The sequence below is a fragment of the Mobula birostris genome, chromosome 21, assembly GCF_030028105.1.
Source record: "Mobula birostris isolate sMobBir1 chromosome 21, sMobBir1.hap1, whole genome shotgun sequence".
NCBI lineage: Eukaryota > Metazoa > Chordata > Chondrichthyes > Myliobatiformes > Myliobatidae > Mobula > Mobula birostris.
In genome coordinates this window covers 61,432,605-61,458,253 of record NC_092390.1, presented here as the reverse complement: position 1 = coordinate 61,458,253, position 25,649 = coordinate 61,432,605, and the positions used below count along the sequence as shown (strand labels likewise).

Genomic DNA, 25,649 nt, shown 5'->3' with positions numbered 1-25,649 from the left:
GTGACTAAATGCTTTAGAAATGTCTTAAAAAGGTGCTTAAACATTTTAAACCCACCTTAAAATGTATTTAATAGCCACAAGAGACGCAGCTGACCCTATTTCTGCTATCTTCACAAAATAATGTATTTATAGAGATACAGCATGGAATAGACCTTTCAGATCCTTCGAGCCACCCCACCCAGCAAACCCAAATTTAACCCTAGCCAAATCACAGGACAATTTACAATGATCAATTAACCCACTAGGTGGCACATCTTTGGACTGTGGGAAGACACTGGAGCACATGGGGAAACCCATACTTTCCATGGGGAAGATATACAGCCTCCTTACAGAGGACGCTGGAACTGAACTCCAAGTTCCCGACACCCCAATCAAATAGATCAGTCTGGGCCAGATGCATTTCATGGGTTCACCCTCCTGAAGGTTGCTTGCACGCCGGGCTCAGAGATTGAAATCACAGGATTGTTGGTAGCTGTAGGAGTTTGTTCCTCCAAGTTTTGATGGACAAAGTGAGCTCACCTAGAAGCAAAGCCGTGTTATCATCTATTTTGCTTGATTTCACTTTATAAGAGGTAATAGCATTCAAGCCCCGCCGCCACTGTCAAGCATCCTTTGTTGATTCAAGTTCAGTCCAGAGTCGTCACTTTGGCTGTGAGATGGCTTTCCAAAGATTGTACCTGGATCTCTTGTATCTTAGTTGGTCACCAAACCTGAATACTTTTGCAGATTGCAGATCTTATGTTTCATCTACAGCTTCTAGTTGGGGAAGATTTTGTGGGGACATGCACATCTATGGCTGCTTTTATAAGTCTGTGATAACTGTGGTGTATTCATTCAGATCCACTGATGAGTTCTTGAACATAGCCCAGTCTACAGACTCAAAACAAATTTGTAGCTGCTCCTCTGCCTCCCATGACCACCTTTTTCTTGTCCTTTTCTCTGGAACCTTGCTCTTTAGCCTCTGCCTGTATGCAGGTAGGAGAAGGGCAGCCAAGTGATTAGATTCCATGAAATGTGATCTGGGCATGTAAAGGTAGGCATTCCTTATCATAGTATAGCAGTGGAGTAGTACGGTAATTGCGCAAAGATTTCTTCAGACAAGCCCTATTGAAGTCCCTGACTATGATTTGAAATGTGTCTGAATGGACTGTTCCTTGTTTGGTGACGACATTATGCAGAATCTCAAGCCCTTGATTACAGTTGGCCAGTGGTGGTCTGTAAATTGTGGTCAGGATCATGGAGAACACGGAAGAGAACATAGCATACATTTAGGATCACAAGTGTTAAGATTTAAGTGCATTAAGGTTATCCCTGACTTTGACTATCTGCTAAACTGAACCAACATATACATCAAATAAACTCAAGAATCAAAAACTGAACAAAAAGAAATATAACTTGGAGGCACGAGCAATTGTCCTCCTTTAATTCCTGTGATAGAGAATGATAATTCCCAAAGGCCACAGCTTTGTAAACTGTAGCCATGTACACTTTGATTACAATTTCATAGCTTTTTCATTGCTGTTCTTGAGAGTAACATGGCCCTGCATGATGACTGAATTGGATTTTACACCATTCACAAGAAATGAAAGCTTTGCTGAAGTGAACAGACCCTTAAATTCCAGTAATTGTTATGGGGTAATCGAAAACATGAATTCCACAGTAAAGATGATATTACTACAACAACTTGCAGCTTTTCAGAATAGTTAACAATAAAAAAAGTCATTGACATGATAGCAGCTAAAATGGGATAAATGAGGTGGATACAAAAAATGCGTTTGAAAATGCTGTATCGAAGATCCTTTCAAGTGGTCTCTACAAAGGACTTTAAAGAGATAATTTGAAATACTGGCCCTTGTTGACTACAGGGAGTGAGGATGCACAACAGGCCAATAACCTATTGACTGATTTAGCATGGAAGTGAGCTCGCCAGCCCATTATGTCCATGTTAACCCATCCACAGCCACTCTATCTTCCAACAGTTGAACATCCTTTTTTCTATGGCAAAGCAATTCAAATGCTCCTTTGGAGACATGCAACTTTGCTTCCACCACTCTGTTAAGCATTGTATAGAAGGTACTCATCATCCTCTGGGTGAAATAGGTCTCCTTCAGATCCCTCAGAATCTCTTCGTCCTTATCCTAGAGCTGTAACCTCTAGTTTTATCCACTGCTGATATGGAGACAGGTTTCCTGCAGTCTACTCTATATAGCCCTCTCAGTATTCTTATCTATCCAATCCTATACTCCCTTAACCTCCTCCAGTCTAGAGGAAAAGACCCAGCCTCTACAGTCTCTCCTTATATGTTCCATCCCAGGCAACCTCCTGATGAATATCCTCAGCAACCATTCCAGCATTATCACATCCTTCTGATAGTGTGGTGATCAGAACTGAATGCAGTAAATACTCCAGCTGAGGTTTAACCAATGCTTTACAAAGCTGAAGCATAACATCCCTACTCTTGTACCCATTTCCCCAACTAATAAAGGCCAGCACCTCATATGCCTTATGAACTACATCATCTACCAACGCTGTCACCATCAAGGATTATTCTTGTCTTTGACACCAAGGTCCCTCTATTCCTCAGTACGCCCTTCCTTCCATGGTGTACATCCTGGTGGTTAATAGATTACTCCTATGCCATGCATTTAGCCTCTCCCTCATTGGAGGAGTTCACATACTGTACAAGCAGAGTTATTAATAAAGTTCAGTTGAATATCCTGTATGCTGGCACCTTGGTGTGCTGTGCAATATTCCTTAATGTCAAACACAACACCAAGCAATTGGGAGGATTTATAGATCTGCTCGTTCAGAGCCGATAATCCATAAAGATGCAGATAGCTATTTCCTTTGAAATTATAAGCTACTTTTAGTGCTATGGAATTGCTGTCCAATGGAAGGCAGCCAAGATAAACGTTGTGATCAGCATACATTGCAATGACCTTTAAACTACACAATCCAATTAGGTTCATTCAATCTGGAGTGACCAGAGGATCTGAAGTTACCTCCCACTTTATTGCTGGGGTTGAGAGGGATAATAAATCATCCATGATCAAATAAACTTAGATCTAGAAGAATTAGAACTGAGACTGTTGGCATCAGCACAGAGCTGACAATTTTGGTAAGGGCCATGCCATGCTGTGATTTGCTCTAAAACCTGACTGAATCTTTTCTAGAATATTGTCCTCATTCAGAAAGCTGCTGAGTTGGTTAAAAATGATTTTCTCAAGATTTTTGCCCATGGAGAGGAGAATTGATATAGGCCTGTAGTTAGCTAGTGCCTCACTATCAAAGTTTGACTTTTTAAGTAGGAGTCTGACAGCTGCAGTTTGAAGACAGCTGGAGAAACTCCTATACAATTCTGATTTGTCTTATGGTCTTATTGGTAAGGTGTTCAGAAAACATCTATTCAAGGAAATCACAAATTCTCATTTAAAATATACCTCTGTAAGCTTATCAATATGCCATGAAATTCCATTTATTATAAAAAAGTCACATTACTCTAGCTCTGGAGCAGATACAGAATTAACTGCTGCAGTTAAAGCTCTAATTTGGCTTTATTTAAACTCAATATTTTGTTTTACAGAATTCACACAAAGATTCAAATAAGTTTCCTAATTAGTAATTTTCCTTGTTATTTTCAGATTTTGAATTAGCCAATCATTATTTGATAGCTTTAAAAATATCAGATATGCTCTTATTCATCATAGAAAATGAAATCCGAGCAGCTCCCCTGCATTGGTCTAAAGACATACATCATCTTTAGCAGGAAATCAACAACATATGTGATGCACCAGAGGTTGTCTAACTGTAGCATTATATACTTGGTGTGGTTGAATACATTTGCACATGAAAAATCAGAAGCGCCAAGATTTTTTTTCTTCATTAGAAAGAAAGGGCAGTTTTGTTTTATACACCCAGCACTTTGAACATATTTGGCGCTCCAAGAATTTGGTGGGGCTTAGAAGTGCATGAATATTCATACATTCACAAAATATAATCCAATTCATGTTATTGAATATGAAAATTTGTATTTCTTAACAATAATGGAGAGCTCATTAAAATATTATGCTGTGTATGTTGTGCAGTAAGCATAAAATATATGAATAAAATAATATATTAGCATTGTTACAACAGTGGTATCCTTGCTGCTGATCAGAATATTTTAAAAACTGGCGATGTTTGCATTAGATACTTTTAATTAATATTTTAATGTAATATGCACATCAATTCATTATTGACATTACCTACAGCCTTTAATTCGTCACAGGGTCCGTTCAACTCAACAGTAAACTGGACCTCACACATTGGAAACTCCTCCATTCAGTAAGATTTGCTACCAGTACTCCCTCTGTCCAAGATCAACGAGAGAGTGGAATCTTCTGCCGTCAGACCTGCGCAGTATTTCTGACATTAATATTTTTAAAGACAGACTCAATCAAATCGATTTAGGGGATCTAGTCAAAAAAGCTTACTTTACAATTTAACTCCCACGCCATTCACACCTACTGCGCGTTATAACAGCGTTATGGCACTGCTTGCACAGTACCAAGCAGAAGCAGAAGAAGCAGTATTCTGATGTATTATATCATTTCTGGTTTCTGAAGGTTGTTATAGTCAGGGGTGGTAGTGGGGATAAGCTCCCACTATTCATTAAATGCTCCCAATGGCATACATCTCCATTAACCTCTGACAACCAAGTCCAGCTCCTGGCCTTCATGTATGGCTTAGCTACTAAACCCAGCAGAACCATTTCTACTGACAGGAGAAGAGGAAAAAGTGTGTTGCTGGTGCCTTAGAACCGGTCGCTTAGGGCAGATGGGGCTCGTCAGCCATGGTTATCACCTCATCTGGAAGAAAACCTCTGATCTCAACCCTCTGCTGCCTTGCAGCTATACCCACTCATGGTGAAGGCTTCAGGAGTAAACTCTGAGAAAAACTCTGGAGCTGGAGTCCCAAAGGTTGAACATTCAGTCCAAAAGAAACTTAAAAAGGCTTCATTAGAGATCTTTCAGACTGTGAAGGCCTCGTTAAAACATTGTTAAGCAAAAAACATAAAAGCATGATTGTTCATCATTTTGATGGGGTGATCTCGATAACAAAGATTCTGCTTGTCTTTCCTTAGGACCCTACAATAGTCAGCAGAAGGAAGAACACTTACGGAAGCACAGAAGCGTTTGGAGCGCAAAGGCAGGTCTATAATTGCCTTTAGCTGTTATTACGTAATGCAGATGATAAAGAGGACAGCAAACAGGGGACATGACATTTTCAGGATATATTACCCCAGAGGTTTCCTGCTTCATGGAGTCAAGTTAATTGAATGTCAGGGAGAACCAAAGCAGAATATAAAAATTTAACTGGAGTAATATGGTTGTGGTCTAGATGGTTCAAAATATTTGTACAATCACACATCTGTGATGAATATTAGAACCCTTGATACCTATGCTATACGCTAAATGTTGTGATGCAGGTATCTTATGGACCACACAATGCTGATTCTCTTCAAAACAGGTACTTCTGCTTTGACTACCAACACTGGAAGGGCAGTCTACTTTTATTTTATCAACTGGCTGACATTGAAAAGGTAATCAATAAATTTCTAAATATTTTTGCCAAATGATTGTGTTCACCATTCACTTGCATTTTTGTGATTATATAATTTTACAAAATAATAATGCTTCAATGATTGTATCCCTTACCGAAGTTGGCTGAAATTGCACACAAAATCAGAATCAGTGACGTATCACTGGCATACATCAAGAAACCGTTGTTTTGTGGCTGCAGTACATTGCAATACATGATTAATTACAATATAAATTGTAACCATAAATTACAATAAGAGCATCCAGTACTGTGCAAAAGTCTCAGGCACATATCCATAGGCAGGGTGCCTAAGACTTTTGCACAGCTCCGTACTTGTCAACGTGGAGCAGACAGCCAGTTTGTAAATCTGGCAGGAGGGAAGGCTGTTGGAAATGACGAGGGTGGAGTGCCATGGGACAATGCGTGACAGGTGGGAGAGAAGGAATGCCAGGGCCAGAGGGTGACACGAGTGCAGATACACCCAGCTCTGAGACACCAGGCAAGGTCAATTGATTTCTAACAACTGGTTTATTGGTCATATCAGAACGTTTCCCCGATCATTACACAATATAGCATTAAATAAGTAGTGCAAGAAGAGAGGAAAATAACTTGAGGTAGTGGGCATTCAGAAATCTGATGGTGGAGGGAAAGAAGCTGTTTCTGAAACGTTGAGTGTGTGTCTTCAGGCTCCTATACCTCCTTAATGAAGGTAGCAATTAGAAGAGAAGATGTCTGGGTGATTGGGTCCTTAACAACGGATGCGCCCTTTTGAAACATCATCTTTTGGAGGTGTCCTCAATGCCGGGGAGATTAGTGCCCATGATGGAACTGGCTGAGTTTACAACTTTCTGCAGCTTTTTCCGATTCTGTGCAGTGGCCCCGCCATACCAGATGGTGATGCAATATCATATAACTCTTTTATTCCTTCTAGGTCCATTGAGAAATCAATCCATAGCGAAGCAGCTCTCTCAGATATTAGGTAATATGTTACCAGACATCATTTACAACCTTCTCCCTTAACAAGAAAACATGTGTTTTCCACATATTGGACCAGTTATTTTAACAAGACACTGAATTATTATTTTGCAGACATTTTATTAGAACAGAAAAATTGACAGAACATGTAGTTCCCAGTAATTAAGCTAGACGTCACAAACATTCCACGCAGCCATTTCACTATGCAGGTAGATTAGAGCCATTTCAGACTTTAAAATTAGTCAAGCAGCTTGTTAACTGCTTGAAATATTAAATGAGCATTATTCCAGGATCATTAACATAAAACAGTGTTCCCCTGCACCAATTATCCCATTTGAACAGCACAGAATCAAGTTTTAAAAATATTGAAGCATTTACCACTTTGGTGCACACGAAACAACTGATACAGAAATAATGACTGGGAATGAAGCCCACAAAGATAAATTTCCTGAAAAATGGCTAAATGAGCAATACCAAACGGTGCATAACAATTAAAACTCTGTTCTGTGCAACACTCTAGACAAGCAATGACATTTGTAGAGTTAATAGGTGAATAGATACTACTAAAAATCCTGTAAATTATCTCTGGAAAATATAAAAAATAGTGACAAAATATAGAACAACTATGGTCCTCGGTGATTTGAATGCAAAATAAGTTGGAAAAACACGTCAATTATTCCAGTGTTCTTGGTCTGTTACAAATGCTGGCATTACATCATGGAAGCAATGATGCAGTATATTTTCCATCCTAATACAGTACCTGCATCTGTACTGGGACTCAGCTACACTGTACTGGAGAAGATCCAAGCTGACAGTGGCATTGTTCATCTTTCTAATAACAGCAATAGCACTGCACAGGTGAGATCCTCATTAAATCAAACTGGGCAGCAAAAACTTACATACAGCCCTCTGTTCAATTGTTCAGCCTGCACTAAATTACATCAGCTGCGAGTTGAGGAGCCATATATAAATGTAGCTGCTGAGAGAAAGGTAGATAGGATTTTTATTTTCATTTTATTAAGCTGGTTTAAATTGCTTAACATGTACACATTATTTATCTTTTATGGCTTTCAAGACAAGTTTTTAGTTTTTTAGAGATATTTCTGATACAAACTCAAAGTGATTAAAGATTCAGAACAGAGACAGCAGTATTGTGGGAGTGAAGTGAAAGGGATAAATTAGATTAGATTGGATTATGAGGACACGCAGTCTTCTTTTATTGTCATTTAGTAATGCATGCATTAAAAATGATACAATGTTTTTCCAGAATGATAGCACAGAAACACATGACAAACCAAGACTGAAAAACTGACAAAAAACACATAATCATAACATATAGTTACAACAGTGCAAAGCAATACCGTAATTTGATAAGAACAGATCATGGGCACGGTAAAGTCACAGAGTCTCTCGAAAGTCCCATCATCTCACGTAGACGGTAAACCTCCAGCACCGCAAACTTGCCGATGCAGCATCCCGGAAGCATCCGACCACAGTCCGACTCCGAGTCCGTCCGAAAACTCCGAGCCTCCGACCAGCTCTTCGACACCGATGCACCGAGCACCATCTCTGCCGAGCGCTTCAACCCTGGCCCCGGCAACAGGCAAGAGGCGAGGCCGAGGATTTGGGGCCTTCCCTCTGGAGGTTCTCGATCACACAGTAGCAGCGGCAGAGAAGTAGGCATTTCAGAAGTTTCTCCAGATGTTCCTCTGTGCTTCTTCACGTCTGTCTCTATCAAATCAGGATTGTGCATGGCATCCTACTTCACAGATATGATATCATTCGGAACGGCCGCGCGCTGGATGTGGAGCAAAGGACCTCATCAGCTGTTAAAGTTATCCAAGGAAAACAGTCAGATGCTCATATATTCTTATAAACTTAACATATATTAAGTTTCCATCGAACTCAATATATAAATTTGCTGATGACACAATAATTGTAGGCCGTATCTCGGGTAATGATGAGTTTGAGTACAGAGAGGAAATTAAGAATCTGGTGGCATGGTGCGAAGACAATAACCTATCCCTCAACATCAGCAAGATGAAGGAATTCGTTGTTGACTTCAGAAGGAGTAGCAGACCGCATGACCCAATTTACATCAGTGGTGCGCAAGTAGAACAGGTCAAAAGCTTTAAGTTCCTCGGGGTCAAAATCACAAATGACCTGACTTGGCCCAACCAAGAGAGTCCACTGCCAAGAAGGCCCACCAGCGCCTTTACTTCCTGAGGAAACTAAAGAAATTTGGCCTGTCCCCTAAAACCCTGACTAATTTTTATAGATGCACCGTAGAAAGCATTCTGCTAGGGTGCATCACAACCTGGTATGGAAGTTGTCCTGTCCAAGACTGGAAGAAGCTGCAGAAGATCGTGAACACGGCGCAGCACATCACACAAACCAATCTTCCGTCCTTGGACTCACTTTACACCGCACGCTGTCGGAGCAGTGCTGCCAGGATAATCAAGGACACGACCCACCCAGCCAACACACTTTTCGTCTCTCTTCCCTCCGGGAGAAGGCTCAGGAGCTTGACGACTCGTACGGCTAGATTTGGGAACAGCTTCTTTCCAACTGTGATAAAACTGCTGAACGGATCCTGACCCAGAGCTAGGCCATACCCTCCAAATATCCAGACCTGTATCTCGGATTTTTTTGTACTACCTTACTTTCCATTTTTCTAATTTTTCTATTTATGATTTATAATTTAAATTTTTAATATTTACTATTGATTTGTAATCCAGGGAGCGGGAAGCACAAAATCACATATCACTATGATGATTGTACGTTCTAGTATCAATTGTTTGGCGACAATAAGTATGAAGTAAGTATTCCACCAGCTATCTTCCTGCCCACCCATTTAAACAGTTTCGATTTGCAGATCCTGACTCCTACCCAGTTTCCTTTCTTACCAAGGTTTGCAGGCAAGATTCTTTATAATCTAATGTTTTCTTCTAAGGTCAGCATGGACAGTGAAAAATCCTAGCAAGAGTGGGTGTTGGGGAATGGTACCACTGATTCTGGCAGTACCCCAATATATAACTAGTCTGCAGTTTTATTTTCTTTTGCATGGTATATTAACAAATGTCTTTTGAAAAGCTAGATATACCACATCTAATGGATCTTCAATAACAGAATAACAGTGAATTTTGGTTAATGGGGCTATTGGTTAATCGTGTGAAGCTGCTTATTTGGGATAACTCTTAAAGAGCAAAAACTAATCGAGAAAATAGCCGGGATGCATTTTGTGTATTTGAGGCACTATGCTGCTTAATTTTTGTATTCATTACCCTGGACTGCAACCAACCAGACAGATTGAGAATTTTCTCTAGTATGTGTAAATCTTTTGAAATTAGGTAAGATGTTTAATGTCAAAACAGAATCTCACTGCTAAGAATTTTTTAGATGACTGTCAACTATCAGAGAAGAATTTCTCTGGTTGCTAAGATTAATTGATGTATTATTTGCCCATTTCTTTATTATCTCACAACACACAGCCATTGGTTCTTCCTGCAACATGAATTGACACATGTACAAGTCCTCAGTAAACAGATTAAGGGGAAAACACCACAAATTGACCCATGGGCTTTCTCAAACATTCCATAAGACCATGGTTGATCTGTGCCTCTGCACCTTCATACTCATCTATGTTCATCTTCCTCATCCGGGAACTCCACAAACCCCCACAAAAGGATTTAAATATCATTCTCCCCATCCTACAAACAACCTTGAATGAAAACATTCCTTGTTTCATCGTCTGCTCCTCTAACTTTGAATATTCCTAACAGTAACAAATATATACTTGGAAAATTAATCTGAGCCAAAATGACAAGCCATTTTTCAAAGAGCTGCAGGCACATTTATCATTTATAAAACAACCTCTTTCTGGTCTACACATTTTTTTATATCTTTTGAAACTTGGATGTCAACAGCTGCATCCTGTTTACCGACCAGCAGAAGCTTTAAGCCCCTCAAAGTTCAAATTTCAAAGTAAATTTATTATCAAAGTACATTGTAAAAGTTCTCAGCCTCCAAACCTTTGTTCACATAAATGAGTAATACAACCAGCAACTTTGATCAATTTAACTGAGAATTTTTATTTGTGAATTTTTATTTTTTCACTGTAGAGCCCCTAAAACAGGGAGAATTGTAAAGCATGAAAAACTAAAAATTCAAAACCTGAAATGTCAGCAGTTCGGAAGTATTCACCTCCCTTTGCTCAGTACTTAGTTAAACTACCTCTCACAGCTATCACAGCCAGTAGTCTTTTTGGAATCAGAATCAGAATCAGGTTTATTGTCACCAGCACGTGACGTGAAATTTGTTAACTTAGCAGCAGCAGTTCAATACAATACATAATCTACCAGAGAGAGAGAGAGAGAGAGAGAGAAAAAATAATAAATAAAATTAAATATAATAATAATAATAAACAAGTAAATCAATTACGTATATTGAATAGATTTTAAAAAACATGCAGAAACAGAAATACTGTATATTAAAAAGTGAGGTAGTGTCTAAGGGTTCAAAGTCCATTTAGGAATTGGATGGCAGAGAGGAAGAAGCTGTTCCTGAATCGCTGAGTGTGTGCCTTCAGGCTTCTGTACCTTCCACATGATGGTAACAGTGAAAAAATGGCATGACCTGGGTGCTGGAGGTCCTTAATAATGGACACTGCCTTTCTGAGACAGCGCTCCCTGAAGATGTCCTGGGTACTTTGTAGGCAAGTACCCAAGATGGAGCTGACTAGATTTACAATCCTCTGCAGTTTTTTTCGGTCCTGTGCAATAGCCCCTCCGTACCAGACAGTGATGCAGCCTGTCAGAATACTCTCTACAGTACAACTATAGAAGTTTTTGACTGTATTTGTTGACATGCCAAATCCCTTCAAAATCCTAATAAAGTATAGCCGCACACACAAAAAATGCTGGTGAACGCAGCAGGCCAGGCAGCATCTATAAGAAGAGGTATATTTGACGTTTCAGGCCGGGACCCTTCGTCAGGACTAACTGAAAGAAGAGATAGTTAGAGATTTGAAAGTGGGGGGGGGGTGATCCAAAATGATAGGAGAAGACAGGAGGGGGAGGGAAGGAGCTAAGAGCTGGAAAGTTGATTAGCAAAAGGGATATGAGGCTGCAGAAGGGAGAGGAGGATCATGGACTCGTTGTCTTGAGTGTGTATTTTTCCCAAGCTACAAAATATACAACCCTGAGATTAGTTTTCTTGCGGGCGTGTAAATCTAATAAATCCAATACCCATAACAGAATTAATGAAAGCCCACACCCAAAAGGGCAGACAAACTAGTGTGCAAAAGTCAACAAACAGTGCCAATACAAAAAGAAAGAAAAAATAATAATAGTTAGAAGCAATAAATATTGAGAATATGAGATGAAGAATCCTTGAAAGTGAATCCATAGGTTGTGGAAACAGTTCGGTGTTGAGGCAAGTGAAGTTGAGTGAAGTTATCCCCTCTGGTTCAAGAGCCTCCTGTACCTTCTTCCTGGTGGCAGCTGTGAGAAGAGAACATGACCTGAGTGGGCCCCTGATGATGGATGCTGCTATCTTGCGACTATGCTCTGTGAAGATGAGCTCAATGGTGAGGCCAGCTCATTCATTCAATTACCTAACCTGTGTTTAGTTTCCTTCTCTTGTTTTGGATTAACCATCCTGTAAGGCACTCCGAGAAACTTTTCTGCATACCAGGAAGGCAGTGGAAATGCAATTATTTCTCTACAAGCCATTAAACAACTATTAGGTTTGCCTGGCATGTACAATGGAAGACTTGAAGACAGCATTTATTGATCAGCACAGCAGCAGAGATGAAGACAGCAGATTCTGTTCCACAATGCAGAGTTCTGATAAGGTGGGTCTCACTGCACAGTTCACTTTGGTTCCTTATTCTGTATGCATATTTTCAATATAAATGAATTTCAGCAACTACTAGATTGTCAATTAGATTCGGCATTGGCTTAGGGGAGAAGCCAGAGAGTGACAGTAGTTGGTTATCTCTCTGATTGGAGGCCGGTGACTAGTGGTGTGCTGGCAGGATTGCTGTGGGGTCCATTATTTACCATCTATATTTATTTATTAATGGTTTAGATGATCAAGATCAAGTTCAATTTATTGTTATTCAATTGTACACATGTATACCATCTAATGAAACAATGTCCCTCCGGACAGTACTGCTCCTAAAGTAATTTAACATCTTTGCCTCCTACACTGCAGTCCTACAATTTCCACTTCAGTCATGTTTGACCTGGGGAATTACTGCAAGGCAATGAGTAAGCTAACAGACCTGGGCCTTATAAATCTAACAGTAAAGTAGGGACGTCTGCATTTGACAGCATGTGTATGGAAAGTCTGGATATATTGTTGCTGAGAACTACTTTAACAAAATCTGGTCCCATCTTTCAGTGAGCCTCTGCTGTGTGCAAAAGTAACAAATGGCTGTTTTGGAGATAATGCATTTGTGATCATCAATATATCTGATTTATTTATGATGTAGAGACACGCCAGCCTAGCAACCCCTGACAACCCCTATTTAACCCTAACCCTCTTTGGCACATGGTAGTGTAGCAGCAGGCATAATGCTATTGCACTGCCAGCGCCCAGGGTTCAATTCCTGCAGCTGCCTGCGGGAAGCCTGTACACTCTCCCTGTGACCATGTGGCTGTCTTACCACAGCCCAGAGGTGTATGGGTTAGTAGGTTAATTGGACACATGGATATAATTTGGCAGTGTGAGCTGACTGGGCCAGAAGGGCCTGTTACTGTACTCTCAATCTTAACTTAACCAAAGGAGAAATTCACAAGAACAGTCAGCAATGATTTGTAACGGGAACAGTCCATACCTGAGTAAGTTGAATTATATTTAGACAGGGAATAAAGAGGGCCAGTGAGGGCAGAGTGTTGGACATAGTTAACACTGACTTGGGCATGATTACTCAAAATTGTTAAAATCAGTGCTGAGCCTCAAGGGCTGTATTTTTTTATTTTTATTTATTTAGAAGTACAGCATGGAATAGGCCTTTCCAACTCTTCCAGTTGTGCTGTCCAGCAGACCCTGACAACCCCCAGGTTAACCCTAGCCTATCATGGGACAATTAAATTACTAACTGGTGGGAGGAAACCCATGCATTCCACGAGGAGGATGTACAGACGCGTTCCAATGTATTTACATGCTGCACTCCCACGTTCAATCATTTTTATTGTTCAATTGGTGGCAATGCTTCCATCCTCAAGAGCTTCAGTGGTATACTCCATAGCGCCGACAGGAGACAACCTGCAGATGCTGGAAATCCAAAGCAACACACACACAAAATGCTGGAGGAACTCAGCTGGCCAGGCAGCACCTATGGAAAAAGTACAGTCGACATTTTGGGCTGAAACTCTTTGGCAGAACTGGAAAAGAGAAAGCTGAGCACTAGATTTGAAAGGTCGGGGGAGGAGAGAGAGAAACACCAGGTGATTGGTGAAACTTGGAGTGGCAGGGATGAAGCAAAGAGCTAGGAATTTGACTGGTGAATGAGACAAAAGGCCACGGAAGGAGTGGGGGGGGCGTAGGAGGAGCACCAGAGGGAGGTGATGGGCGGGCAAGGAGATAACATGAGAGAGGGACAAGGGGATAGGAAATGGTGAAGTGGAGGGGGGGAGGTGGAGGCATTACTGGAAGGTTGAAAAATCAATGTTCATGTCATCAGGTTGTAGGTACCGCAGTGCCACAATTCTACATAAAAAATTTCCTACTGTTTGAATTAAAATTGAAATAAATACATTTCTGCCTCTTGTTCTGAGATTATTCATTCTCCCTGCCCAGTTTCTTAAGAATTATATACACTTTTTAATCAGTTCATCCAATAACCACTCCTCTTATCAAATAACTTGCTCATTATCCTGTGTGTGAGTATATTGAATTCCTTGGATAACTGACTGTCAGGCAACATCAGCTTTTCAAAAGTTCAAAGTTCAAAGTAAATTTTCATCAAAATTCAGGTGTCCCCCACTTTTCGTCAATCGCCTCTAATCTGCGCCGACAATTACGAGTCCGGCAGCACCTAAGTAATTAGCATGTTTATTTTGGCTTTTTTCTTAAAGATGTGCTGTGTGCCTCCCAGCTAGCGCTGCGTTCTTCGCGGCAATGTATCGGTCGGCGGCCTGGGGGGTGGGGGCCACTGCACCACCCCAACCTGCGACGACTCAGTCTAACACACCATCATCAGTGTGCTTGGCGCTGTCCTGATTCCAGTAAGTGATACTACACTTGTCATGTGTGAAGCCAAGCAGAGCTGCAGAACGGATGATGTTAATGAGAGAGATGACGAAAGACAATGGAGAAACATTCAAAATGCTAATAAGAGAGAAGAGAGAGATTAATGAGAAAGAGACACAATTCAGATGTTGGCATCTGCCACAGACCGTTTGCTTTGAACCTGAACTGTTTGAAGTTTGATGGACAGGTGATACCCCATCGGGGGATAAAAATAGTGGGTTTGCTAAGGCACGACACACACAGGCCACGAGACCCTGGAAAGAGCAGTGTGCCCCACAAGGTGGTGGGAGTTTGGAGGACCAGTTCGCGGGATTCGGTCAGAGGCTCACAGGGTGTAAAGGTACGGTCGGTGGGAACCTGGTGTGTATCCACCCTTGCCTGGGTGCCGGGTTCACCACGGAAGAACGATCGCATCCGGAACGGAGGGATCACAGTCGGTGACCACAGTTGGATCAGGAGGCACAAAAGGTTTGGCTGAAACCCACTGCATCTCTCACTCTCTCTCTCTCTCTCTCTCTCTCCCCAACGGTATAACAACAGCGATTACTTCGAAGTGCACTAGACTGAACTGAACTCTGCTTCACCTTAAGACTGATCATTTTACCCCTAGACTGTGATAGAGCTTGGTTGATTCCTATTACCCTATTTCTGTGTATACTATCATTGCTAACCTGTTACATTTATATCCTTGCGGTTAGTGTACTGTATTACTTAATTCTTTAATAAAACTTTATTAGTTCCTAGTAATCACAGACTCCAACGAGTGTTCCATTTCTGCTGGTTTGGCAACCCAGTCACGGGGTACGTAACACACTGTACATACATTATTTCTACTTTATATAGGCTGTGTATTTTTAAGTGTTATTTGGTATGATTTGGTAGCTTCATAATTTAAAGGTTACTGGAGAGAGTGCTTTTGCCAACAGCGCTTGCGTGAGATTTTCTGCCGAGAGCGCTTGCGTGAGATTTTCGCTACGGAGATCTGTGCAAGCAATCGTTATAGAGAAGTACTGTATTTCTACTTTATTAAGGCTGTGTATTTATCATATCATCCCTGCTTTTACTATATGTTACTGTTATTTTAGGTTTTATGTGTTATTTGGCATGATTTGGTAGGTTATTTTCGGGTCTGCGAATGCTCACAAAATTTTCCCATATAAATAAATGGTAATTGCTTCTTCGCTTTACGACATTCCGGCTTACGAACCGTTTCAGAGGAACGCTCTACCTTCGGATGGCGGGGGAAACCTGTACATACATGTCAGCATATACAACTGTGAGATTCATTTTCTTGTGGGCATACTCAATAAATCTCCAGAATAATAACAAAAACTTGATCACTAAATTATGGTTCTCAGTATCATACTTCCTCATTTTCCTTGAAGTCTTTGAATATTCAAAAAAAATTTCTGGACAGGTGGTGTGAAAGTCTGGTCTTGTGTCAAGCTGCATTAGCGGGGGATTAAGCACACATCACAACCAGCAATATTGTTATTGTAGTACCCAAAGGCCAAGTCTCTTTTACAGCAATTGAAACAACAGATCGTAGAACAAGCACTGTTGCACTATGAAGAAAATGCTGGCATATCACAATTCAAATTTTTAAGACTCTGACTTGTTTTACCGTATCTTATTAGCAACTTTAAGAAGAGATGGCACATTAAAATATAGAAAGCTAAGTAGTACTTTTCCCTTGAATTTATTAGGAAATGTCATACAGACTTATATTCTGCAAAGTAGTCTGTGGTGTCTTAAGTGATCTTCCAGAGAGAGAAAGGAATGACAGGTATGTTAATCTGATCTGGCTAATTTACCAAACAGGGATTGCTCATCCTCATGGCAAACCCCACATAACAATAAAGATAAACAGGACGCAAAGTGAAATCACTTTAACCAATGTTTTACACTTCAGCAGAAAAAAATACTAAAACAGCTGCAAAATATGATGAGCATAAACAATGACAGAATGATTAAACATTAATGTACCATGATGAAATATTCCAGATTATGAATATAGAACAGTTTGGAGTTTCTTGCTTTTACCTTTGCTAGACAATCCTCAGATAGCAGTGGTATTCGACTCACAAATCAACTCCACATCTTGGATTAAAAATCAACTTTATTCGCCGTATGCATTTTGACGTATTAAGAATTTGCTTTGGTGTGTTGGCGTGACATGCAATAAGAAACAACATTCAACAAGTAAAAAGAATAAAGACTTATATATAATTGGAGTTGATTTATATGTAGTATCATCCAGTGAAGATTCAGAAATGGATCAATGAAACTCCAAGACAAGAATATTTTCTGTTCCAGGAACCATGCAGAAACATACAAAAAGAAAGCATAATTCTAATATTCTGAGGCGGTGGGGGGGGGGGTGGGTTCAGGATTTCATTTACTTGAAATTTAAATATTACGTTTACCGTTCTTCAGACTGAGCCCCAAACAGCCAGGTACAGTTGTCATCTTTGTCTGACAGATCTGCAATTTGCTGACTAATTCTCAATACTTGGTGTTATTATTAACTCTCAAGAAAATGCCTCCAAATGAGAATGGAGAACAAGAGAAAACTGTCCTACATTACAGACATTTCTTCTGTCCTGATAAAGGGTCTCGGCCTGAAATATCGACTGTACCCTTTTCCACAGATGCTGCCTGGCCTGCTGAGTTCCTCCAGCATTTCATGTCTGTTGCTTGGATTTTGAGCATCTGCAGATTTTCTCTTGTTTGTGATTGGATGGAACCAGATTTTTTCTTAATTGCCATTCAGATGGATTCAAAGAAGAAGAAATTATTTCAATTATCCTTCCAGCAAAATGTTACAGATGGCAATCCACTCTTACTGGCAATGCATTATAAATTTATTAATGTTTCATTAAAAGTGCAAGTTAAACCTCAAAATTAAATTTAAAACATTTTATATATCTTTTGTTGAACCTCCAAAATTATGATGTCAATTATTGCAATGCACTCGAAGACTACATTGTACACTGGGTTTCATTAAACAAATTTGCCATTTGTCTTCCAATGCCATTTCAGATTTGAAAATGTGCTTCAACAGGATTCTGACAATATCTTTTCATCAATTCAAAATCAATACAGGGATTCACCCAGAGTACTCAGTATCCATCTTTTCTTGTTTCAAGATAGTTCACAAAATTAATGAACAGGAACACAGTGTTACTGAGCAGCAGAAATTATAAATCATAAAATTTTTACAGCACAGGTGTGCCCAACTAGCCTGATAAGTGTATATCCACTCCTAATAGAGCAGATCAGATTCAATACTCCACTCCCCACATAACCCCCAATATGTTTAATTCCCTCTCAAGTATCAAACTATCCCCTTTCAAGTGCTTATCCTATCTTCAGTCTGTATTGTAGAGCTCTAACATCAAGGCACATCTTCAGATCAAGAAACTTCTTAAAAGTTTTTTTCTGCCTTTTGAAATCTCTGAGCAAATTGGAAACCCAGTTGTTAGTTTAGAATATCCAAATTTCTGAGCACACTGATGGGAATGTTACAGCATGCAGCTGCATAAAATAGTGGACTTTAAAACATAAATTAATCTGCTGCTTGATATTGTATAATCACAAGATAGTAGGAATACAAGGCTATCAAAACAAGTGAGAAAATTTCTTCAACAGGGAACAGGCCATTAAAATCAATAGTTTATTAGAGTTTGAGCAATTAATTAATGGTATCAGAAATAAACTTTGAACTTTACCACTCACAATTTTATCAAAATGGACTCAATTAAGATCTTGACTGTCACCTTCGTCTGACATTTAACGCAATTTAATTTTGACATGACAATAGACTGAGAAAGTAATTGGAACAATTCCAACACCAACAATACATGAATTGTGAACATTTCTAAAATAACAGGAAGAATAGAAATTTAATCACTGGTCCTGCAGATTAGCTCACTCATTCCATTTCTAAAATGATCCACAATGATGATAAACAGCAGTAGGGAAGGGAAGGAGAAGGAAAGTGGGGTTTTCCAAGATTTTGTAACTAATATTTAAGGATAATCTTTACTAGACACAGCAACAAAAACTGTTAATTGAGTGAGACTTATTTTACTTAAATAGTACAAGTGTAAGTTTCCATTTTACACGAAGTGGAAGATTACAGATTTATTTGTGATGTCTTTTACAGAACCTTGGTGAGCAGCCAGATGGAATATTGGCATACTACTGTCAGAATCCAATATTATGAAAACATTTCTTTACTGATTGAGATTATGAGGGTCAATGAAATGATGTCAGCACAATTTATCCAATTGAATTTCAGAAATTAAATGATGGCTGCATATACCTTAAAATAAAAATATGAAATTGCGCAGAATGTGTTTTTGAAGAAAAAACTGAAGATTCCATGGTAATTATAAAAATTTAACTTGAAAATTTCCCAACATGTCATTACATCTGGTAGCATGTTTTGTTTGGCGAATTAAACATGGCTGAAAATTTTCTGGAGCAACAATCAGTCCAGGATTTCTGTTAATTTACACATATTCACAGATACCTTTCGTAGATTTACCAGATGCAACTTTTCAACAAAGCAGGATCCAACTTCATGCGGCAGTGAGAAGCACTTCACATCTGGTCAAAAAAGCTTTGGCACCTGGTTTATGAGCTGGTTTAGCTCATTGTCAAAACTCTATAAATATTTATATATTTCTTTTAAGTTTGGAAACATTCAAAATCTACTGAGTTCTTAATAGACTTCTAAATATTATTAAAATGTTTAGAAAGAAAACCCAGAAAGGGCAACTTTCAATTGAGAATTATTTAAGGTTAAAATTTCAAAATATTTTAGATTAAATATTTAAAAATATTTAATATTTTTTCCTTACATCTACTGTGTTTCCTCCTCTGAAGTGAACGAAGTTGCTGTACCTTGCATCTCAGAATCACAAACAGGTTTAACATCAGAGGCATATGTTGTGAAATTTGTTATGCGGCAGCAGTACGTTGCAATATATAATAATAAAAACCATAATTTACAATAGGTATATATATTTTAAAATATATATAATATATAAATATATGTAATATATAATTAAAATATATAAAGAAAATTAAATTTAAAAAGTAGTGCAAAAAGAGAGGGTAAAAACAGCAAAGCAGTGTTTATGGGTTCATTGTCCATTCAAAAATTTGATGGCGGAGGAGAAGAAGCTGTTCCTGAAATGTTGAATGTGTGCCTTCAGGCTCCTGTACCTCCTTATTTTTAGTAGCATTGAGAAGAGGCCATGCCCTGCATGATCCGGTTCCTTAACGATGGATGCTGCCTTTTTAAGGCATTGCCTTTTGAAAGTGTCCTGGATGCTGGGGAGGCTAATGTTCATCGAGCAGCTGGCTGAGTTTACAACTTCCTGCAACTTTTTTCAATCCTCCATACCAGATGGTGATGTAACCAGTTAAGATGTTCTTGACAGTAGGTCTATAGAAATCTGTCTTTGGTGACGTACCTGTTCTCCTCAAACTCCTAATGTAATATAGCTGCTGTCGTGCCTTCGTTGGGCCCAGGAGAGATCCTCAGGGATGTGGACATGCTGGAACTAGAAACTGGTCACCCTTTCCACCACTGATGTCCCCAATGAGGACTGGTGTATGTTCCCTCGATTGCCCCTTCCTAAAATCCAAATTATTAGTTAGATTAATAATTAGTAAAAAAGGAGGAGAAGGTGGCAGCGTGACAGCAGCGCGCGCGGCCTCTCCGGTGATGAATATCTGTAATCTGTCAAGTAGGGGACCGTGCACAATTCTGATTTGATGGAGGTGGACATGAGAGTACGGAGGAAGATCTGGAAAACTTCTGAAATGCCCGCTTCGCTGCCGCTGCTACTGTGTGGTAACCGGATTCTCCAGAGCAGAAGGCCCCGAGATCCTCGGCTTTGCTTGTTTCAGCAGCCGGGGCAAGGACGAAGGCGCTTGGGAGGCTGTATCGGAGGGGCTGGTCGGAGGCTTGAAGTTTTCGGACGGATGGGCTCAGTGTCGGCTGTGGTCGGGTGCTTCCAAGGCATCGGCAAGTTGACAGTGCCTGGAGGTTTATGGCAGGGAGTTTCTCCCTTTTGCCGCCTGCTATCGGGGACTCGGGAGTCGATCGACTCGGGGACTTCTGAGAAAATTTTACCGTGCCCATGGTTTGTTCTTCATCAAATTATCGTATTGCTTTGCACTGCTGTAACTATATGTTATAATTATGTGGTTCTGTCAGTGTTAGTCTTTGGTTTGTCCTGTTTTCTGTGATATCACTCTGAAGAAATGTTGTATCATTTCTTAATGCATGTATGCATTTCTAAATGACAATAAAAGAGGACTGAGTGTTCTCATAATCTTAAAAAACAGATTAATTAGATTGGTCTAACTAATCATCTATTAGACCTATTCCTTGGTCTAACTGATGTTAAATGCAAGGTTGTTGCTACAACACCACCCAACCAGCTGATCTATCTCACCTCCTCATCACCAACTGAAATTCTGCCAACAATAGTTGTGTCATCGGCAAATTTATAAATGGCATTAAAGCTGTGGCCAGTCACATAATTGTGGGTGTAGAGGGAGTGGAGCTGTTGGCTAAGCGTGCATTTTTGAGGCGTGCATGTGCTGCTAGTGGAGAGGTGATGTTATTTCCAATCCACACAGACAGTGATCTCCCACTGAGAAAGCCAAAGATCCAGTTACAGAGGGAGGGACAGAGGCCCAGGTTTTGGGGGTTGTTGATTAGAACTGAGGGAATGATTGTGTTGAATGCTGGGTTGTGATCAATAAACAGCAGACTGACATAGTTATTACTATTGTCCAGCTGATACAAGGTCGAGAAGAGAGCCAGTGAGATTACATCTGCTGTAGACCTATTGTGGCGATAGGCAACTTGAAGCGGATCCAAGTCATTGCTTAGACAGAAGTTGATTCTAGACATGGGAGAGTCTGCAAATGCTGGCAACCCAAAGCAACAGACAAGCTAATACCATCAGGCTGGAGGGTCAGGAACCTTAGGTTCCACGCCACCAAGTTCAGGAATAGTTATTATTCTACTACCATCAGGCTCCTGAAACAGCGTGGATAATTTTACTCATCTCAATGCTGAATGGAATCCATAACTAATGTCACTTTCAATGTTCCTGCAACTCATGCTCTCAGTATTAATTATTTATTTTTTTATTATTTGTATGATCTGTATTCTTTTGCACGTTGATTGTCAGTCTTTATTTATCGTTTTTTATAAATTCTATTGTTTTTTTTGCTTTCCTGTAAATGCCAGCAAGAGATAAAATTCAAGGTAGAATATGGTGACATACATACTTAGATAATAAATTTATTTTAAATGCACCAAATTTATCATGGTAACATTGAAGAACATGCAGGACTCAATTGTACTATCAAACTATCTCGCAGACTTCAAATACCTGTGCTAACCTGGGTCACACTCATAGGATCCACTTCACTGCTCTTGTTGTAAAGAAGTCCTAGGGAGTGGCAGTGTGGAAGCCATCTTCCTGAAACACTTCTTACAGAAAGCAAAGTAAGGACAAGAAATGAGAATTGGTATTAAGAGGATACAGTAAAAGATCTGTTGTGCACACTGTTCCATGCAGGGCAAATTACAGTAGCCTTATCAGAACTGAAATTTGTTATTGATTAAAATTGAAACATAAATAATTAAAAAAATCAGAATCCACTTGGACCCTTTATCTGAACATCTGAGATTCCTACTGAAATCTATGTGGTTTTGGATCCTAAACTGAACCTGAACAGAGCCAAACTCCTGAATGTCATACTCGGAAATCAAGCAAGTCTGTACGCCCAGTACTTGACTCCACAGAGTGTCAAACAATGGAAAAAACTGACAGATATCCCAATATGAACATGTCACTAAGATCTGGCCTTTCAGCATGTGAACCCAAGTCCACAGCCAACTCCACTTTCAGAGGTTGAACACTGCATCAAAAGCAATGATATTCAGCAGCATTAGCCTCAGTATCATATTAACAGAAACCTCAGGACTTTCATTATTCCCACAGTCACTTTCGCTTATTTGGGTGTCCGCGTTATATCTAAATTTGCAGATAATCCTGCAGCCATTGCTTAAAGCTGAAACTTAATGGGAAGAAATGTCAGGGAGAAGGTGGTTTCTGCACATCTGAAAGGGAAAAGAAAATGCACATCTTGTCATTACTTTCTGACACAATATTGATACCTTCAGCTGTGTTAGGAAATAGGCTGGAGAATTCTCTGCAGCTACTGACAGCACCAATATTTCTGACATTTGTATGTTCCACAGGTAAACCTGTCATCTTTCTCTTCTGCTTTTCCATCCTGCCCACTTTGGGGTTGTCAGCTAGAGAAAAAACTCTAAAATGTCAATATGGACCGGATTCAAGTATGTACTCCTACTTTCTGAATGTCACACCAAAGTCAATTCAGAAGCAGAAAGATATGCAAATAATAGCTTAGGAATCAATATTCTAGAGTACTGCGGAAGGTAGGCAGATAATTACCAACATGTTTTACAGAGAGCTTAAGGGTTTTTTTTCGGGATTAGCTAGATAACGGAAACAAGAATATTTTTGATATAAATAACTTTCATTCACTTATTCACTCACTCAGTCACTCAATAAGGTGGCATCTCCTGTTTCTCTCAGGAAGGTATTTCCTGTTAGTCCACTGAGAAGCAGGTTGGTAGAGCAAAGGATTTGAGATACACTATTATCTTCAGCAGTCCCCCAGTAGTGGAAATGACATGCCTACATTCCAGTGTTGTGGACTCAGAGGTGACTGATGAAGCCACTGTGGGAACAACCATGCCTTTCCAGGAAGGCAGTGGGCACCTTGTGAGGTGATGCATTCCTTCTGCCATGTACACATAACTTCCATGTGCTCCTCTTGCATGGCCATAGTACCATCCCAAAGGCTCTTCCTTTATTTTCTTTGAAATGTCATGAGTCAGATTCCAAAGAATATATACTACATTTCATCAAGGAGTTTTTGAATACATCCTTATATCTTTGCTGTTCTCATTTTAAACTCATCTCATAACACACACTTATTGTCCTGTGTCTGTCCTGAGAATCTGGTGTAGGATTGCAAATAATATGGCCTGTACTACCTAGCCAAATATCAATGCCATTGGATCCGGTTATGTAATTCTTAGATTAGACTGTTCAATTTTTATTTTCTTTGTCGTTTAATGATTAATTGTTTGCTTGTAATTACATATCTACAAGTAACTGCCTCAGATGTTTCCTAGTGGTCAAATATATATATGCAAATTCAGTGTGTTCCTCTAGTAGCTATGCTGGTTTGATCCTGGAAGCTTCTACTGGTGCTGCATTATTTGAATAAGGGGTATCTCATTGGTTTACTATAATCTACAAATTTGAATGGAATTTTACTTATCTATTGGTTTAAAAGAGCTGCACCACAAGGCAGCACCACCTTTGCATCGTATTCTCTTTGTCTTTAAGCTTTCTGCTACTAGCTTCTGTTCCTGTTTTCTTTGTTCTGTCAATTAACAGTCAGGGCACAAGTTTTGCGCCTCTTTATGACTTCTGAAAAAACCTTCGATTACAATATCAGAATCCAACAATTAGCATGGTCGGCAGGATATTGCAAAGTTGAGGACATGGAACAATTGCAGACAGAATGGGGCTTTTGGCAGCTAAACAAAAGGAATAAGAACTTCCATTGTTCCAATTTTTCTGTGAGAAAACTTAGTTCTGGCTTCAACAGATCGGATGGAATTAGGAGTGAGGAACTGCTACTTTGCTATTTTTGAAGAAACAGATCTGTAAACATTTTGGTTACATGACAATCTATTTCAGTCACATAATAATCGGTTTTGGCACCCAGTGAAATTATTTCGGTGGGGCAATCTATTCAGTTGCAATCTATTTGGTTGTAATTTATTCAGTTACAAACTATGAATATTTCAAGACTGCAAAGTGATAAAAGTATGTATGAATTAAAATTGAATCAAACAATGGCCAAAGTCATGAAATAAATAAATAATTTGGCTGATTATAACCGTAAAGAAGCAGCTAAAATACATCAATCTGATGGATAGGATTGCTTTGACTGGATTTATTTTAGTCTGGGAAGTTGGTGTTCCTCAATATAATGAGTAATTATTCATAGTGATTTGCCTTATCATTAATTTACATCTTTTTTACTTGTTTAAAGGCAACCATTAATAGAACTCAAATGCTTGTTGCCTACTAATCTGCATAACCATGACATAATACTATGAATACTTTGTAGAAAATATACCCATTGATATTTCATAACTTAAGTAGTTTTTTGATTATTTTTTACTTAACGTAGATACCACAAATTTTTCTTGCCTCTCAATTTTCAGATGCAACTATTCTAAAGGTGTGATTTAGCATCAAAGGGGAGCTTGTTGTATCGCACTGTTTAATTCTTAGATAAGATTATTTAATTGTTATTTTCTTTGTAGTTTAATAATTAAATCTGCTTGCATTTTATATAATTACTTATAATCAAGTAACTGCCTAGGATGCTTCCTAGTTTTCACTATATGTATATGCAAGTTCAATATAGTCCCCTAGTGACTATATTGGCATGATTCTGGATGCTTCTCTTAGTATTACATTAACTAGGGGCGTCTCATTGGTTAACTCTTATCTACAAATTTGAATGGAATTTTCCTTATCTACTGGTATAAAAAGGCTGCACCACAAGGCAGAACCATCTTAGTCTCATTGTCTTTAAGCCTTCTGCTTCAGTTTCCTTTGTTCTATCAATACTTAATATCATGAAGCAACAATTTTGTTCCTCTGTCCTACTTTCTGAAA

At 39.3% G+C, this 25,649-nt stretch overlaps 1 protein-coding gene across 3 annotated transcripts in view; it reads right to left on the bottom strand.

Moving 5' to 3' along the window:
* The window catches only part of atrnl1b (attractin-like 1b), a 1,064,590-nt gene that overhangs the window by 274,606 nt on the left and 764,335 nt on the right, over positions 1 to 25,649 (bottom strand). The gene's annotated exons all lie outside the window — the stretch shown is intronic.